Raw genomic sequence first — 21,121 nt, 5'->3', positions numbered from 1 at the left:
AATATGCTACTGCTCGAGTATATGGGGAGGGTGACAGACCAGGCAGGGTCCTGGCAAACCTGATCCGTCCCATTCGTAATGCAAATACAATTAAAACAGCGGAAGCTGAAAATGGGAGTGTGATTGGGGACTCCGAATCTATAGCTGCCAGATTTCGCGAATATTATCAATCCTTATACACTACCAGGGGGGACACAGATCCCGGGGCTCTGTTGGACTCTCACCCATATCATGATACCGAGGTTGTCAGATGCCGATAGGGTAGCCTTGGGGGAGCCGCTCGCTCTGAGCGAAATTGTGAAGGCGCTGGAGGGGGATGGCTGAGGGTAAGGCACATGGCCCTGATGGACTGACTGTATATTTCTATAAAGCATTTCAACACTTGTTACTTCCGCACCTCAAAGAGGTATTCAAGGAAATGGTAGTGGATGGGCGTATGCCTCCGTCTATGCGGGCGGCAATGATAATAACTCTGCTTAAACCAGGGAAACCCCCGGAGCAATGCTTCTCCTATAGACCGCTATCGCTATTAAACGTGGATGTCAAAATATATTCTAGAATTTTAGTAGATCGCCTAGCCAGAGTGTTACCTCTCCTGATTAAACCTGAACAGGCGGGGTTCGTCCCTGGCCGTAATCTAACTATGAATCTTCGCACCCTGTTTGGCACTATACAAAACATCAACCCAGATATACAGGCGTGGCAGTCTTTTTAGATGTGGAAAATGCGTTCGACTCGGTGGAGTGGGGTTTCCTGAAGGCAGCCTTGAGGTGGTTCCGAGTAGGGGACATATTTTTAAGCCTGATTTCCACACTATACGAAGACCTCCGGGCCAGGGTTCGCATCAATGGTATAGTATCAGATGCATTTGATATCACTAGGGGTACCAGACAGGGATGCCCACTATCCCCCCATGATATGCCCTGGTGGCAGAGCCTTTGGCTTGTGCCTTGAGGGAATATCATGGACACCGCGGCCTCCGGTTTCAGAATCATACTCTTGTGGTATCCGCATTTGCGGATGACACTATACTGTATATAAAAGACCCAAGGCGAAATGCTGCCCCGGTTCTCCAGGAAATAGTTAGATATGGAGATTTATCCGGGCTTAAGGTTAACTGGGGGAAATCTATGATTTTCCCCCTGACCCCAGTTACAAAGCAGGTGGATGTGGGCTTTCCGCTAAAGTGGGAGACAGAGTTGGTTAGGTATTTAGGGATTAAGGTACACACGGACCCTAAGACAGTAATAGCCGACAACTATGACACAGCGCTAATGAGATTGGCGGCAAATGTGGAGAGGTGGATTAAGCTTCCTTTGTCCTTGCTAGGTCGCATAGCACAAATGAAAATATTGGTGTTGCCGCGCTTCTTGGTCCTCTTCCAGAACATTCCGATAGTACTGCCCAAAAGTTATTTCACTGCATTGAGAACATTACTTATAAGATTAGCTTGTGCAGGTAAACAACTGCAAGTGAAATGGCATACACTGTCCCTGCCGTGTGAGTTGGGTGGACTGGGGGCCCCAGACCTGGAGGTCTATTGTGTGACGGCACATGTTGCAGTGGCACAGGCTTGGCTTCATGGGACTGACGATGTCCCGTATCTTAGGACTGAGAGAGAGATGGCTTTGCCAGTCCCTTTAAGGAGTAGGCTGTTTCAGGCTCTGAGTAGGCGTTATAAGGAATTTGCTTCCTTGAATTCAGTAGCAAGAGCTTGGCATGAGCTTGGGTACCGACAGGGATTGGCTCTACTATATTCCCCACATGTGCCGTTAAATTGTTACACCTGGTTTCCGCTCTGGCGGGATCGTAAGTTAGTACACACTATGGGCGAACTGGGCATTAATACCATCGGGGACTTATTTGAAAAAAGTGAAATGAGACATTGGGAATCGCTGCAGAGTGATGAGGTAATGTCGACCTCGCTACGCCGATTTCAATATTATAGGGTACGCCATGCGATGGTAGAGCTCTTAGGAGGGGACATGCAGGAACCCCCGGAAGTCCATTCTCTCTCGATGGTGGTGCTGAATAGTCAACCTAGACGTCTAGTCTCCTGTCTTTATGCACAGATTGAGAAATCGCGGGCCTGCAAGTTATCGAAAGCACGCTTGGAGTGGCAGAAAGACCAGGGGGTGCAGATTTCAGATATACAGTGGCACTACTGCTGCGATAAGATACGCTCCATTTCCCTGAATGGTAAACACCGACTTATTCATTTCAAATACCTAAACAGAATATATTACACCCCACTTCAATAGATATGGGTTACGAAACAATGCGAATTGCCCCAGATGCGAAGAAGAGCGGGCGGGGTTCTTGCATATATCCTGGGCCTGTGAGAGATTGCAGAACTTTTGGAAGGCAGTAATTGGCGAATTGGAGTCTATAGTTGGGAACAGATAGATGCAGGACCGTTAATGGCACTGGATGGATGGGACAGACATCTGCCGCTAACAATTAGGAAACTGGTAACGATTGGGCTATTGCTGGCCAAACGACGAGTTGCCATGAGATGGGACCGTGGACCGGTGCCGACATTGGAGAAATGGCACAGGGACATGGTGTATTGTAACACACAAACAGAAAACTATAGCGACCTGCTCCCCCCTACAAATAGACCTGCAAAATTCTGGGATGTATACAAGCGTTACCTTCTTGGTAAAGAAACAGGATAGCCAGAGGCCAGTGATCCTGTCTGATATGCTGGGTATGGTCTATGGATTAAGTGTAAGGAGGGTGCGTCTGTTATTAAACTATTTGGACAGCAGTTGCTGAATTGGGCTGTCCTGGTTGGAGTTATTGATGTTTCAGTGGACAGTTTGGAAAGTATATGTCTGCAATTGCAGGATTATATTGTAATGCTTCAGATGTTTGCATAAAAGGATAAATAAAGTTAAAAAAATAAAAAGCTACCTACGTCTTGCAGAGTGTGTTTAGGAGACTGCTTAATCTGTTTCTGTGATTTAAGCTGTGTTTAGAAAGTGTCTGCATCCCCTATTTTTTGCCTTAAAAAAGCCACATTTCAGAGCGCGTGACAGGCAGCATTTTAGTGTTTTTTAAACAATCTCTCCCTTACCTGGAAAGTAGACTCTGCTAGCTTGGAAGTATGGATTCAGACTGTCGGTATCCAAGGAGATTCTGAATAGAGCAGCAACTACCTCCTCCCTGCTCACAGGGACTGGACTTCAGTTAACTTGCCCCTTATATAAGTTCCTATTGGTTGTTGCATATGTTGTTGTGATAGGTTGTTCAGGGCTGGTCTTTCCATTGGTTTAGGAATTAGAGTTGGGCTTGTGATTGGTGGTAGGGCCCATATTCTGATTGGTTCCTTGTTCTATGGCTGGGCTTGTGATTGGTAGCAGGGCTGAAATTCTGATTGGTTCCTGGTTCTAGGGCTGGGCTTGTGATTCGTAGTAGGGCTGGGATTCTGATTGGTTCCTGGTTCTAGAGCTGGGCATGTGATTGGTGGTAGGGCTGAGATTCTGATTGGTTCCTGGTTCTAGGGCTGGGCTAGTGATTGGTAGTAGGGCTGAGATTCTGATTGGTTCCTGGTTCTATGGCTGGGCTTGTGATTGGTAGCAGGTCTGCGATTCTGATTTGTTCCTGGTTCTAGGGCTAGGCTAGGGATCGGTAGTAGGGCAGAGATTCTGATTGGTTCCTGGTTCTAGGGCTGAGCATGTGATTGGTGGTAGGGCTGCAATTCTGATTGGTTCCTGGTTCTAGGGCTGGGATAGTTAATAGTGGTAAGGCTGAGATTGTGATTGGTTCCTGGTTTTTAGGGTTGGGGTTGTGATTGGTTGTCAGGTTTAGGGGTATGATTGGTGAATAGGGCTGTGTCTCCCATTGGTTATTTGAATCAGGGTCACAAATTTGATTGGTTAGGGTTAGGACTAGGTTTCTATTGGCCAGTAGGGCTATTTAAGCCTAGGACTCAGGGCGTCTCAGCCTAGGCATCAAGGCTAAGGGTGGCGAGTACAAGGGCAGTTGCCTGTTTGTGCCTGTTCGGGACTGGTAGGGCTTAGGGCCAGAAATGCTGCCCAATTCTCTATTGACCAGAAAGGACTTTATTCCCTACACATCAATCAACATGCAAACACTTTATCTGTTAAGACATCCAACTCGTGCATCGCAAACTGACCACAACCAAATTCCAATGTCCCATCACCCAACACAATACCCCTGATACAACACATATACACATATCCTCCACAACTAAAAAAGTCAAACCCCTACATTCTCACAGTAAACACTACTCTGTCCACTCGCACTAGCACAACCTGCCATCACCTACATAACGCAAAACCACACTATACATTACTTTCAGCCTTCCAGATACACACTCCCTGTTCATACAAACCCACAACACTATCCTATATTTGCTCCACACAGAACACATTTCATCATAACAATTCCCAAACCCAGCCTTCCAACACACCATCTACAAACACCCTTCCCCTCTCTTCACCAATTACACACAACCATACAATCCTCACACTCCACTCTACCACATATATTACCTCTTCCAATCATCACAACTAACACAAACTCCCCTGACACACATCCATTCCCTCTTACACACCTCATACATTAATTTCCATAATGCATCAACACCCCCTGAAATACTCTAATTCCACTCACCAGCACTAACTCACATACAAATCCCTCACCGAAAACAACTACATCAATATCCTCTCTCACTATTCCACAAAAACAATACGGACCACGCACATCAGCAAATACAGTCAACACAAACTTTCATTATACTTATTGTCACATCCACTCCCACCCTCATGACTACACAAAGACAACAAATCCCGTCCAATCTTTACCCCTACATTCTCACTCTTCACAAACACCTACCACATGCACCCCAACCCAGCAACTTTCATTCACTCGCCTCTCCTCCATTGCACAATTTAGAGCCTTGCATCATGATCCACATGCTCCTCCACCATCCCTAAGCCATACTCCATCCACACTAAACAGACGCAAACAAAATAAACAACATGCCACTCTTAACCCCTTCGCTGCCAGGCCTTTTCCCCCTCCTGTGCCAAGCCTTTTTTTGGCTATTTGGGGCAGGTTGCGCTTAGGCCCTCATAACTTTTTGTTCACATAAGCTACCAATGCCAAATTTGCGTCCTTTTTTTCCAACATCCTAGGGATTCTAGAGGTACCCAGACTTTGTGGGTTCCCCTGAAGGAGGCCAAGAAATTAGCCAAAATACAGTGAAAATTTCGTTTTTTTACAAAAACTGGGAAAAAGTGGCTGCAGAAGAAGGCTTGTGGTTTTTCCCCTGAAACTGGCATCAACAAAGGGTTTGCGGTGCTAAAATCACCAGATACCCAGCTTTCAGGAACAGGCAGACTTGAATCAGAAAACCCAATTTTACAACACAAATTTGGCATTTTACTGAGACATACCCCATTTTTACAATTTTTTGTGCTTTCAGCCTCCTTCCAGCCAGTGACAGAAATGGGCATGAAACCAATGCTGGATCACAGAAACCTAAACATTTCTGAAAAGTAGACAAAATTCTGAATTCAGCAAGGGGTCATTTGTGTAGATCCTATAAGGGTTTCCTACAGAAAATAACAACTGAAAAAGAAAAATATTGAAATTGAGGTGAAAAAAACATCAATTTTTCTCTATGTTTTGCTCTGAAACTTTTTCCTGCAATGTCAGATTTTCGAAAGCCATATACCGTTATGTCTGCTGGACTCCTCTGGTTGTGGGGATATATAGGGCTTGTAGGTTCATCAAGAACCCTAGGTACCCAGAGCCAATAAATGAGCTGCACCCTGCAGTGCATTTTCATTCTATACCGGGTATACAGCAATTCATTTGCTGAAATATAAAGAGTGAAAAATAGCTATCAAGAAAACCTTTGTATTCCCAAAAAAAGCACAAGATACCGTGTTGAGGAGCAGTGGTTATTTGCACATCTCTAAACTCCGGGGTGACCATACTGGCATGTGAATTACAGGGCATTTCTCAAATAGATGTCTTTTTTACACACTCTCTTATATTTGGAAAGAAAAAATGTAGAGAAAGACAAGGGGCAATAACACTTTTTTTGCTAATCTATGTTCCCCCAAGTCTCCCGATAAAAATGATACCTCACTTGTGTGGGTTGGCATAGCACCCGCGACAGGAAATGTCCCAAAACGCAACGTGGACACATCACATTTTTTTAAAGAAAAAGAGGTGTTTTTTGCAAAGTGCCTACCTGTAGATTGTGGCCTCTAGCTCAGCCGGCACCTAGGGAAACCTACCAAACCTGTGCATTTTTGAAAACTAGAGACCTAGGGGAATCCAAGATGGGGTGACTTGTGGGGCTCTGACCAGGTTCGGTTACCCAGAATCCTTTGCAAACCTCAAAATTTGGATAAAAAAACACGTTTTCCTCACATTTTGGTGACAGAAAGTTATGGAATCAGAGAGGAGCCACAAATTTCCTTCTACCCAGCGTTTCCCCAAGTCTCTTGATAAAAATGATACCTCACTTGTGTGGGTAGGCCTAGCGCACGCGACAGGAAATGCCCCAAAACGCAACGTGGACACATCACATTTTTTGAAAGAAAACAGAGGTGTTTTTTGTAAAGTGCCTACCTGTAGATTTTGGCCTCTAGCTCAGCCGGCACCTAGGGAAACCTACCAAACCTGTGCATTTTTGAAAACTAGAGACCTAGGGGAATCCAAGATGGGGTGACTTGTGGGGTCTGACCAGGTTCTGTTACCCAGAATCCTTTGCAAACCTCAAAATGTGGCTAAAAAAACACATTTTCCTCACATTTTGGTGACAGAAAGTTCTGGAATCTGAGAGGAGCCACTAATTTCCTTCCAACCAGCGTTCCCCCAAGTCTCCCGATAAAAATGATACCTCACTTGTGTGGGTAGGCCTAGCGCCCGTGACAGGAAATGCCCCAAAACGCAACGTGGACACATCACATTTTTTGATAGAAAACAGAAGTGTTTTTTGCAAAGTGCCTACCTGTAGATTTTGGCCTCTAGCTCAGCCGGGACCTAGGGAAACCTACCACACCTGTGCATTTTTGAAAACTAGAGACATTGGGGAATCCAATATGGGGTGACTTGTGGGGCTCTGACCAGGTTCTGTTACCCAGAATCCTTTGCAAACCTCAAAATTTGGCTAAAAAAACACATTTTCCTCACATTTCTGTGACAGAAAGTTCCTAAATCGGAGAGAATCCACAAATTTCCTTCCACCCAGCGTTCCCCCAAGTCTCCCGATAAAAATTATACCTCACTTGTTTGGGTAGGCCTCGTGCCCGTGACAGGAAACGCCCCAAAACAAAACGTGGACACATCACATTTTTTTAAAGAAAACAGAGGTGTTTTTTGCAAAGTGCCTACCTGTAGATTTTGGCCTCTAGCTCAGCCGGCACTTAGGGATACCTACCAAACCTGTGCCTTTTAAAAAACTAGAGACCTAGGGGAATCCAAGATGGGGTGAATTGTGGGGCTCTGTCCAGGTTCAGTTACCCAGAATCCTTTGCAAACCTCAGAATTTGGCTAAAAAACACGTTTTCCTCACATTTTGGTGACAGAAAGTTCTGGAATCTGAGAGGAGCCACAAATTTCCTTCCACCCAGCGTTCCCCCAAGTCTCCCGATAAAAATGATACCTCACTTGTGTGGGTAGGCCTAGCGCCCGTGACAGGAAATGCCCCAAAACACAACGTGGACACATCGCATTTTATGAAAGAAAACAGAGGTGTTTTTTGCAAAGTGCCTACCTGTAGGTTTTGGCCTCTAGCTCAGCCGGCACCTAGGGAAACCTACGAAACCTGTGCATTTTTTAAAACTAGAGACCTAGGGGAATCCAAGATGGGGTGACTTGTGGGGCTCTGACCAGGTTCTGTTACCCAGAATCCTCTGCAAACCTCACAATTTGGCTAAAAAAAGCACATTTTCCTCACATTTCGGTGACAGAAAGTTCTGGAATCTGTGAGGAGCCACAAATTTCCTTCCACCCAGTGTTCCCCCAAGTCTCCCGATAAAAATGATACCTCACTTGTGTGGGTAGGCCTAGCGCCTGCGACAGGAAATGGCCCAAAACACAACGTGGACACATCAAATTTTTTCATAGAAAACAGTGCCTACCTGTGGATTTTGGCCTGTAGCTCAGCCGGCCTCGGGGGGCAGAAATGGCCTAAAATAAATTTGTCTCCCAATCCCCTCCCGGGAGCGACCCTTGCCTACGGGGTCGCTCCCCCTGTGTGACATAGGCGCCAAAAAAAAAATCCCCGGTGCCTAGTGGTTTCTGCCCCCTTGGGGGCAGATTGACCTAAAATCGGCCAATCTGCCCCCAAGGTGGGCAGAAATGGCCTAAAATAAATTTGCCCCCCCACCAGCCCAAACCCCCCCCCCCCCCGGGGAGCGGCCTTTGCTTACGGGGTCGCTCCCCCTGCGTGACCTTGGTGCCAAAACAAAAATCCCCGGTGCCTAGTGGTTTCTGCCCCCTCGGGGCAGATTGACCTAATATCGGCCAATCTGGCCCCAAGGGGGGCAGAGATGGCCTAAATACAATTTTCCCCTCCAGGGGAGCGACCCTTGTCCAAAGGGTCGCTCCCCATCCGTAAAACAAAAATAAACAAAAAATCCCTGGTGCTTAGTGGTTTTCAGCCTAATGAAAATAGGCTGATCTACCCCCCAGGGGGACAGAAATGGCCTAAAATAATTTCCCCCCCCAGGGGAGCGACCCTTGCCTAAGGGGTCGCTCCCCTGCGTGAAATTGACGTAAAAAAAAAAAACTCCCTGGTGTCTAGTGGTTTCTGTCCCCCTTGGATTGGCCTCATCAAAATATAATTATAAATATAATTTGCCCCCTAGGGGAGTGACCCTTGCCTAAGCGGTCGCTCCCCACACCTAAAACAAAAGCATAAACAAAAAGAAAAGAAAACAAATATATATATCCCTGGTGCCCCTCTGGGGGCCCCCCTTTCTGCCCCCCCTGGATGGCAGATCGGCCTAATAATAGGCCCATCTGCCCCCAGGGGGGGGGCAGAAAAGGCCTTCCCAAAAAATGCCCCTCCTGGGAGCGACCCTTGCCCAAGGGGTCGCTCCCTTATGACAATTTCCAAAAAATAAATAAATCCCTGGTGTCTACATTTCCTTCCCTTTGAAGCCTCTCCGGGCCTCCCACACGTGATCGAAAGAGAAATGCAAAGCTGAACTTCTAGCGCGATGGGTGAGGCTCTGTGATTGTCAGCGCGCGCTCGCGTGCTGACGTCACAGAGGAGGCGGGGGGAGTCGGGGTGGAAGGGGAAGGGCTTCCTCTTCCATCCCTGACTTGGGGGGGTGGGGGGGGAACCCCACAGAGGGAGCGCTAGCAGCACTGTGCCTCAGGACTTAACCATTACGTCCTGGGCACAGAACCGGTTAACAACTTTGCATCCCTTTGTCTATTTACATAATAAGGCTGCCCTACAAAAAACAGCACACCCTTCATGTCTCTCTCAGCCACCAAGTCCATTACCCACACACACAGACCCAACAAAATGCCTCCTAAATCTGCTGGAAGAGGAACACTATATTGAAAAACAAGACTATTGTGACCTTGACACAGTTAGCACAACTAACAACACACCTGCTTCAAGCTCAAATTTTACTGCTTACCCTTCTCCTAAGCAAACTAACACTGCCACTAACACACTTTTTCTAAACTGCCGGCTCATAAATGCTTGATCACTCTCAAAAACAAGCACCACATCTATGACCTGCTCACAGACACACAACCTGACTTACTATTCATAACAGAATTATGGTTGAGAGATGACATGGCCCCAGTGATGCATGAAGCCCTTCCCCTGGACTTTCAAACCATCACACAAAACCGTATAGGCAAGAGAGGAGGTGGACTAGCTATTATATTCAAACAGGCAATAAATCTCAGTAAAACAGACAACATTTCCATACAAGGTTATGAAGCCCTCCTCACCAGATGCCATCCTACTCCAACTTCCTCCTGTAACTTTCTCCTCTTTTATAGACCTCCACCTAACAACTCAACAGCCCAAATGCTTTTCTAGATACAGTCTCAAACCTTATTACATTATACTCAAACCTGTGCATTCTTGGGGATCTAAACATTTGGTTTGACAAACCCAATATGCCCCATCCAAAAGCTATCACCACTGGCCTAGTCGCATTGAACCTACATCAGATTGTACACAATCCCACAGACATCGCTGGACACATCCTAAATGTCATTTTTGCTAAGCCTGAACTAGTTACTGTTCATAGCATCACACCAATCACATGGTCAGACCACCATTTGATAACTTTCCAACATAAAACACTACAAATCAACACACCCACAACTACTTACATACATGCACCTATCGACCTTGGAGCAAACTCAATTTTGATGACTTAGAAACACAACTAACAGCCAACACAGATCTAGATACAATTAATTCTGTTCCAAAACCTTATGAGTGGCTACAGGAACCTTTTGATATACTAATACCACTCAGAAAAACTAAACACAACAAAAGAAAACCAACACCTTGGAGATACACAGAACTTAAAAAGATAAAGCAACAAATCAGAAAGTTGCAGCGGACCTGGCTCAAAACAAACAACAGTCAAGACAAACTGCAGCTACACAAACTTAACATAATATACAAATCATCAATCAAAAAACTAAAAAAAGGTACTACTCAGACAGAATTCAAAATGCTAAATCTGCAAACAAAGAATTTTATAAAATTCTCAATGAATTTCGAAAACCTACATGCATGGAAGGAAGTCATCCCACTACTCAAGATTTCACAAACAAACTGGCAACTCATTTCACAACCAAGGCAGACACATTGGACTCCTATTTAAAAGAGAAGAAAACCATCAGCACCAACCCCTTTCATAAAATACCCTCTAAGAATAAACCAAGCAAGCCTCTACAGTCCTTCAAACAAATATCCCAATCTGAATTTATGGATTTGGTCAAAGCAAGCAGACCTTCCGGTTGCCCTTCTGACCCTTTTCCACCACACATCTTCAAGAACATTCTTTTATCTACTTCTACTGCCACACCTGTAAGAAGAATCATCAACAACTCTTTAACTACAGGAACTTTTCCTGTAGACCTGAAAAAGGCATACATACGACCGTTATTAAAGAAAACAAACCTATACCTGCAAGACCCCAAAAACTACAGACCAATCACAAATGGACCGTTCCTGGGCAAACTGATAGAAAGAGCAGCATTCACCCAGATGTCACAATTCATTGAAGACTATTCTATACTTTTCAAACTTCTAAACTGGATTCAGCCCAGTAAGAGGCACTGAATCAGTACTCATAGCAATCTGGGATGATCTTAAAAACACAGTCGACTGCAATGGAGTTGCTCACTACTTCTCTTGGACCTCCCGGCTGCCTTTGATACAGTTGACCACGACACCCTAATTCAAAAACTCCACGAAGCCGGCATAGAAGGATCTGCTCTCGACTGGATTACATCCTACCTTCAAAAAAGATCTAATATTATCTGTTCTCCCCCCTTCTTGTCCAAACCCTACCTCACAAAAGCAGGGGTCCCCCAAGGATCAATCATCTCACCTCTTCTTTCTACATGATATAATTACCAGAACTGATCAATGATTTTCATCTCACATGCTGCAACTATGCAGATGACACACAAATACTACTTAAAGTAGAATGCCCCAAAAACATTGAGGGGCATATTTATACTCTGTTTGCGCCGGATTTGCGTTGTTTTTTAACTCCATATTTATACTTTGACGTTAGACCCGTCTAGCGCCAAAGATCTTGGAGTTTGCGTCATTTTTTAGCGTGGACACCTTCCTTGCGTTAATGATATGCAAGGTAGGCGTTCCCTTCTAAAAAATGACTCCGAGGCATGTGCGCCGTATTTACACTCCCGGGCAAAAATGACGCCCAGGAGTGGGTGGGTCAGAAAAAATTACGTCCAGCCGCTTTAGCGTAATTTTTTAACGCCTGGTCAGGGAAGGCGTTAAGGGACCTGTGGGCTCGGAAGGAGCCCAGAGGTGCCCTCCCATGCCCCCAGGGACACCCCCTGCCACCCTTGCCCACCCCAGGAGGACGCCCAAGGATGGAGGGACCCATCCCAGGGAACTTAAGGTAAGTTCAGGTAAGTATTATTTTATTTTTTTTGGGTGGTATAGGGGGGGCCTGATTTGTGCCCCCCTACATGCCACTATGCCCAATGACCATGCCCAGGGGACCTAAGTCCCCTGGGCATGGCCATTGGGCAAGGGGGCATGACTCCTGTCTTTGCTAAGACAGGAGTCATTTCAATGGGGGTTGGGAGTAAAAAAAAATGGCGCAAATCGGGTTGAGGCGAAAATTTTGCCTCAGCCTGACTTGACCCATTTTTTGACGCCCAAGCTCCATTTTCCCCTACGCCGGCGCTGCCTGGTGTAAGTCATTTTTTTTGACACACACCAGGCAGCTCCGCCGGCTAACGTCATTCCATAAATAAGGCGCCTGCATGGCGCTTTGGAATGGCGTTAGCCGGCGTTAAATTTTTTGACGCACAACTGCGTTGGCGCAGTTGTGCGAGAAAAAGTATAAATACGGCCCTGAATACTCAGAAATCTTCAGTTGCCTCAGAGCCGTTGATCAGTGGATGACCTGGAGCCATCTCAAACTAATGCCTCCAAAACAGAAATACTCATCTGGGGTGACCTGAAAGTTATGACCCACTGTGCGCCTGGCCTGACGATCTCGGACCACCTCCTCAATTATCCAAGGAAGTTAAAAACCTTGGAATCACCATGGACTCCAAGTTAACTATGAATGCCAAAGTGGACAAATTAGCATGAACAAGCTTCATCACTTTGAAGACTCTACAACGCATCTTCCCCCACCTTGGATTTCCACACAAAGTGCAAGCTACTATCTCACTTGTACTATGCAAACTGGATTATGCCAATGGCCTCTACAATGGATCATCTCTATCTATTATGAAAAAACGACAAAGTTTTCAGAACTCCGCAGCCAGGCTACTATTACATGTAAAGCTACAAGCCCACATCTTCCCTGCCTTGAGAGCACTACACTGGTTACCCGTTGCCAGAAGATGCACTTTCAAGCTGCTTTGTATCCCCCACAAAGCTATACATGGAACAGGACCGCTTTTTATCAGAAACAAAATACATTCAACAAAGAAACCTCCGCTCAAGATTGGCACCCCGCCTTAGAACATCATCATACAAGAAAAAGAACATAGGTGGTACATCCTTCTCCGTTTAAGCAGCCAAACTATGGAATTCATTACCCCCAACTATAATAGCTACAGTTAACTATCTTGTCTTCAGAAAACTACTCAAGAGTTGTCACTTTCCTTCATAACCACCACATTCAAACAACTAGGGACTGCATCTGCCTATGTTGATAAATATTTGTTTCTGATTATGTGTATATTCTAGTTATATATAGTTCTTTAGAAAATATGTATATGTCATAACCATAAACTACACACACACTCTTTAAACCTGTTTAACTAAGTATGTGTACTCATGGTTTAAATATGTATATGTATGTACATATATGTTTGCATATATGTGTGTATTCATGTGTGTATGTATGTGTGTATGTGTAAATATATATATATATATATATATATATATATATATATATATATATATATATATGTGTGTGTATGTATGTTATTCTATGCTTAACATGTTCATAGGTCATTGCATAACTCCAAGATAATTGGCCAACATCCCTCCATAACCTATCATAAGGCTCATTCATTAGGAGATCACTTGACTTTAAGTTTTTTCTCCATGAAAGACAACACATCTTGGTTGAGCAAAAAATGTTTGGGGTTCTGGAAATGTGGCCAGTGTAAGGCATGTAAATATGCGCAGAACATGCAAAATTATCAAACATTTGATGGTCGTCATTGTGAGATTAAGGATCGGATCACATGCGAAACCGAATATGTGGTCTATGTTGTTGAATGTGGATGTCGAAAAAAATACATTGGCTGTACCATCCATAAATTGAAGATCAGATTCTTACAACATTTTAGAGCCATTAAAAATCATGATAGAATGTATCCTTTGGCTAAACATTTCTGGGATACGCATAATGGAGATTGGAGTACTTTGGTATTCTATGGAATTAAATTCATCAAACGTAATCCTAGGTTGAGTGATAGAAGATTAGAACTTAGACAAATGGAATCAAAGATGATTTTATTACTTGGATCGGAACCTCCTTGGGGTCACAATCTTGATGCTGAATTACATGTTCATTTATGAAACACTAAAGATACTGAATTTTATTAGAACTCAACTATAGTGAACAATGATATTGATTTTTGAAATTGTCAGCATCCATTGGACAGTATATTGTCTACATCTGCTATGAATCATAGGGTCTTGAATCTCTTTTTAGGTTGCTTTATGAAATACAGAAAAGCATATTTTGATTTTTGATTCAGATTTTTCTTCCTACATTTGTATGATACGCAGGGAAGCAAGTTGTCCATCATTGTTTTTAACATGTGATGTTCACATTATTTATATAGATGTGTTTTTGAATTTTTGCACTTTGCACTTTATTCAGCGGTCTCCCTTTCTGTACTTGCATATATTGAACAAAGGATGATGAATCATTACATTGTGTTCTACATTTCATTCAATCTTATCGCATGCTGGGGACACTAGGCACTTTGAATAACTATTGTCAATTATTAATTTTAAGAATTGAATGATAAAAGGCTCTTTTGTCTGAGTTGCAATATATGATGTCATCTGTGCAAGATGACTTCAGACAAAAAAACTCTTTGCTCAGCCTAGTAGTATACTTCGACTATTTATAACTATTTATAGCACGTGACACTTTATTTTGATCTTGATCTTAGAAAACAATGGTGATTTTATTTATTGCTTATTTGATCAAGAAATTGTGCAAATTGAAGTAGTTAATCATATGATAAAAATTAATTATTTATATTCCTTATGATTGTATTCATAAATAGTTGATCAAAAATATATTTTTTAAATATTTGATATTTGATAGAACATCTGCTGATAAATGTTATCAATATTTTGCATTGGAGTTAATTATGACATGATATTTGAATCCACTATGATATATTGTTTGGGGCTCTTTTATAATGTAGCAGTGCTATTTTGATTAATTAACAGCATCTATGTTTATTCATTGTCTACAGTTACTACAATGATTTATGTGTGCCTTTAATTGCAAGAATCTCCATTAGTGTCCATGTCAGCATGAAATAATATATGTAAATTAAAGTGAATGTGGCAATAATTTGAACGTCAATGTTAACTAATTGCATGTTAAAAGATGGCAGCACCATTAGTTTGCACTAGCATGGTATGGAAACAAATGATGGCTTTTTAACTATGAATATAGGATGCCGTTTTATCGGCCAAGTTTGTCCAGTAGAAGGCAGTTGCTGAAACGCGTTGACAATCTTTGCAGGAAACTATGGTCTGATTACATGGAATAAAGCCGATGAAATTCATTATCGAATATTGATTCGTCCTTGTCCTCGTAAGTCGGTGAAGGAATTGGTGTAGCTGTTTGGTGGGTATCGTCCCACCAGTTGTATGTTTTTTATTCTATGCTTAACTTGTTCATAGGTCATTGCATAACTCCTAGATAAGTTGCTATACTAGATACTTATGAAAACCTGCTCTCATCTTATATCAGACTTATCTACCCATCACCATATGGCATGTCTCTATCAATCTATCCTCCATTCCCACTCTGACTCGTCCCAAATCCATTCTACTACTTTCATCTCCTAAATAACTCTGCCTAAGCTCTTCCCTCCGCTTCCACACCTAACTCACCCAAACCTCGGTTTACTACCATGATCTCCCAAACAACCCTACTATACTCTCCATCATTTATCTCTCCCTCCTACTATGATCTCCCTAACCCTTTCCACAGACTCTTCCCTCCTCCATCCCCCCTTTACTCAGCCCACGCCTAAATCCTATTACCATAAACTCCCAATTAACGCTTATGGATTCTTCCCTCCTCCCCCACTCCATTATTTCAGTCAATCTAACTACCAATCTCTCAAATCTGCGGCTCAAATGAACTCATAATAATACTAAAACTGTACTCATATTTCCCTATACTAATCCACCACTAATTCGTTTTGGGTTCCGGAGTAGCATGCTACTCGCCAAAAAGCGATTCAACGCCTCATTGGGGTAGTAAGCGCTATATAAATACTATTACAATACAATACTAAATACCTTCCAATTTGCAGCAATTTTGCTGCCTACACCACCTGGTAAGGGAGTTACCAGTCATTGCAGTGGTGGGGGTGTCACAAAGCGCATTTTCGAGGATCTTCTACAAGTTCCTGGATGTAATTCTTGGAAAACTGAACCAATACATCTATTTCCCAAATACACCTCATCAGACATTGCATCAGACAAAACTGAATTTCTATAGGGTAGCACAGTTCCCCAATTTCCTTGACAGTGTGAATAGCACATATATTGCCATATGCCCCCCTTCAGCAGCAGGGTACATCTACAAGGATAGGAAGAGCTCACACTCCCTGAATGTGTAGGTGGTGCTTGATGCCTCCTGTGTCGTCACTGACCTTGAGGCCAGACACCCAGGCACTACCCACAACTACTTAATGTTACACCACAGTGAAATACACAACCAACTGGCACTGGGAGATGGGTTCCTGCTAAGTAAGAGAATTTCATACTTACTGAATATACTAGTCAGGAGTGTATCTGTGATCTGACTTGATGGTTTCTCCTCTAATGCTGATATGGTGACAATGCATAGGCCTTACAGGCCTGGATCCTCACACCTTACCTGACCCCCAATACACGAATAGAACAACAATATAACAGGGCACACAGGTCAACATGCTCAATCACTGAGCAAACATTTGGCATCCTAAAGTCCAGTTTCAGGATCATCCACAAGACTGGGGGGGGACTTATCTACAGGCCACACACAGGTTGCAAAATAATAGTAACCTATGCCATCCTGCGCAACATTTCAATAAGGAGGGGCCTGCACAATGTAAACATTGAGCCAGACTCTGATTCTGACAATGACCAACAGCCACTACAGGAAAACAGGGCGGACCATTTGTGGCTGAGGGACTGGCAAGATGCATAAAGATAACGGACAAGTATTTCTGAGATAAGACAAGAGATGGCATTGTAGTGATAAATCATCACACATGGGGTAGCGCTTGCTTTACAACTCAGTGACTAACTTTTATTCAGATGGGTCACACAACTGAATAATCATACATGTAAATGTGCTATACATGTTCCACATGCGGACAGCTCAAAAAATTATGTAGTCACGTTTGGCCTCCCCTTGTTGTGCTTTGATTCCCAGCTGCCCTGTGTCATGGACCAGATGCTATATCAGACTCAGAGGGGTGGTGGAGGTACACCTAGTTGGGCAGGCCTCCTCAGCAGACACACCAGTGATGCTTGATCTCTCCTCGCTCTCAGGTGGGGATGTGATGGGGCAGACACAGGTTGTGGGTCTAAGTGCTTTCAAAATAAGTTGTGACCTGCACTAGCCCACATGCAACATAATGGCAGCACTGGGACATATTTGTTAGAATGTTCACTGTACCCCTTGACAGGACTGATGTGACATTTGCCAGCCGATTGATGGACCTGGTGAATGTGTTGATTCTACCAAGGTACTGCCTATGGTGCATAAGCTGTGCCCTATGTTCACACTCCATTGCCATTTGCAAGTGTTCCTGCCTCTTCTCCACTGCCTTGGTCAAGCGCTGCAGCTCCCTAATGACACTATCTATTTTCTTGCTTTTCAGGCGTGGTGTCCTGAGCATGGATCTCTCAAGCACACCATAAAAGGATGGTGTTTCTGCCACTCCCTGTATGGGCTCACTGCTCCTGCTCCTGCTTGGACTCTACTGTTGTGGGTTCCCTCGTAGTGGGCTGGTCACCATCGCTGACTGTAAACCTGGGCAGTTGGGAGGTTCTGACTGTTCTGCCTGTTGGGGTACATGAGCGGGGTGGAGGTAATGGTGGTGTTGGGGATTCCTGAAGGACGTCACTCCTAGTAGCAGGTGTAAAGACATCCCGGCTTGGATCTGTGGAACATATATATATACAGAATACTTGTAAATAAATCTAATTGCTTTTGGCACTATAATGTTGAGACATTACTGCATGTGTGTATGACGCAATGGAGATGTGCATATTTGTTAGGTATGACCATCAGCACTCAGTACAGCATGCTAAAGGAGTGCACTGCAATTCCTATGATGCACTGCCTGGGTGGGCCAAACACCTCAATGGAGTATTTCATGTTGTGATGCATGTGATGTGGATTGCCTAACAGCATGGCCTGTATGGGACCTAAATATAGATGATTTACCCTGGGTGGTGCCTGCTGGAATGGAGGTATCAATAGGCCAGGTGTACAAAGGCCTTTTGCATTTTCACAATCACAATATCGGCCTGTTAAGTAATGTAAAACAGTCTTTTCCTATGTACAAAGGCCTGTAGGGAATCAGCAAATGTCATTTCTACTCTGTAGAAATCACATTTTGCGATTCCCTAAATAGGAAATCCCAAATAGGGATTTCCTATTTGTGATTTTTTGGCAGATGACAAAGCATTTCCTAAATGCAAAATGTGCATTTAGGGAATGCGATTACCATTGACTTCAAATCAATGGTCACCATGTGCAATTTAAAAAAAGCACCTCAGGATGATTCTTTAAAGTGCTATAGAGAACACACATGCCCCTTAGGCATATGTGTGCTCTACAAGTGCACCACTATTTTTGGGGTGCACCAACGGGGCCTTTTTGCCCATAACCATCCTTGGTTTTGCACTTCTCAAATAGGAAATCGCTATTTGGGAAATGCAAAACCAGCCCATTGTTTCACATGGCATGGGATTTCTTATTTGCTAATTCCTAATAACTATTCCAACATTGTAGAAATCACTATTAGGAAATCGGTATCTTTGTGCGCAGCATTTTGCATTTCCTAAATAGCAATTTCTATGAAGTCGTTATTTAGGAAATGCGAATTTGCATTTTAGTACATCCGGCCCAATGTCCCCAACACCTTCTAGTTCGAGAGTCCCCTCGATCAGGGTCTCCGTGGCATTCAGGGGAGAAGTGTAGATGGTTGTCCTTCAGTCCCACATCCTTCTGCCACCCTGATGGCCAGCTTGCCTTTAGTCCTGGAGTGCAGGTCATACCATTGCTTTCTCATTTCGGGGCTAGTCCTCTGTGTCACCCTCAAGGAGTTCCCTTTGTCCAGTATCCTCTTCCAAATGTTGTTTTCCGGTGCCTCAGGAACTAAACAGGTGGCCTTCCTGAACAGCTTGTCCATGTTACCAACACACTCCTCTGTCAACACCTCCAGGTCCCTGTCAGAAATCTTCATAGCTACCCTCCTATCTTCTGCAGCCATGGTGTGGTTTGCTCTGGCTTTCCTGTGCTGACAGGAGTGTTTCTGGGCCTCTCCCTGCTTCCAGTAGGTGTATTAGACCTCTGCCAGGTGACCACACCCTTGAATTATCATCCACCTTGGCTGTGACATCATCAAACTGCTTTCATGAAACCGCTGGCGAAGAATGAGGTTGTGATCCCCAGGGCAGCGCTGCTTTCAGCGCTCCTGGGGCAGATTAGGATCTCCACCACCGCCAGACCGCTGGGATCCAAGATCCTGGCAGAGCTGGAGGTTCCCAGGTGGTGCGACTGCCAGGGTTGTAATGTGGCAGTCAGAACTCCGCATTGGCGGCAATCTAGACCGCCACCGCAAGTGTGGAGGTCTATAGACCGCCATACTCATTATAAGGCCCTGTGTCTGCAGATGTACTGCCACTTCTTCTTGTCATTTAAAACCCCTTTCCAAGCATTAAACTTCCCTTTTATTACACATAAGTCACCCCAAAGGTAAGCCCTAGGTAGCCCATAGGCCAGGGTGCTATGTTAGTAAAAGGCAGGTAATGCACTTTTAAGTTTTAAATGTCCTGGTAGTGAAAAACTCCCAAAGTCATGTTCACTACTGTGAGACGTACTTCTCTCATAGGCCAGAACTGGGAATTTAACCGGTAATTCAGAAAGGAGTAGCTCTTTCATGTTTCACATCATTGGAATGGTAATGATAAATTGTCTTTACTGGTAAAGTCGTATTATTTCTCTGCTCTTACTACTCTGTGTGCCTTGCAGCCTATCTCCAGTACACATCTGGGCTAGGTGACAGCTACATGTTGGGCATTTCCTCTAATCAGCAACAAACAAAGGAAAGCTAGGTGTGAGAGGGAGTCTGTTTTTGACATCGTTATCTCCCCACTTATTGCCTGATATTGATATATCCTAGAAATGTAGTGCCCAGGGCCCCTGCTAACCAGGTTCCCTTGCCCAGAGTTTTTTTCCTAAATGTGTTGTGATGCATTGGCACAATTGGATACACCCTTAACTACCACTATAAGTCCCTAGTAAGTGGGAACCTATGTCCCCAGGGCATGGTGTACTAGGGGTAGGCCCCTGAGGGCAGTAGCACTGATTGTGCCACCCTCTAGGGCCATGCATCCAGCTGCACCCAGCACAGCCATTGCAGGCTGAGTGTCCTGGTGCAAACCTAAAACACAAACTCGACAAGGCACACTACCTGTGTGCCCCATCCACCATACACTGCATTTACTAAGACAACCCTCTTGAAGGCCTTACGGCCCTAAGACAGAGTGCTCCATATTATATGTGAGGGCATAGCTGCATGAGCAATATGCTCCCACTGTGTCCTTCCCAAACCTGGACATAGTGAGTGAACAGAGCAGCCATTTTAATACACGTGCTGGACACTAGTCAACACGAGTTTCCCAGCTACATGGTGGCCACTCAGAACCCTGGGTTGTTTCGTATCAAACAACTCAGAATTATAATTCCAAACTGGTGCCAGTCTTGGATTTATCGCTAGATATACCCAGGAGCCACCTTAGAGGTGCCCCATGCAAAAGCTAACTATCCTGGTATGGTTGCTGACTGGTCCTATCTATCTGCCACCTCCAGACTGCTACCATACAAACCTTGGGGGAGAGCCCTGCCTCTCCAGTTTGTAAAACAATGCC

The sequence above is a fragment of the Pleurodeles waltl genome, chromosome 2_1 (genome assembly GCF_031143425.1).
Source record: "Pleurodeles waltl isolate 20211129_DDA chromosome 2_1, aPleWal1.hap1.20221129, whole genome shotgun sequence".
NCBI lineage: Eukaryota > Metazoa > Chordata > Amphibia > Caudata > Salamandridae > Pleurodeles > Pleurodeles waltl.
Note: the sequence above shows the minus strand (reverse complement) of the source record.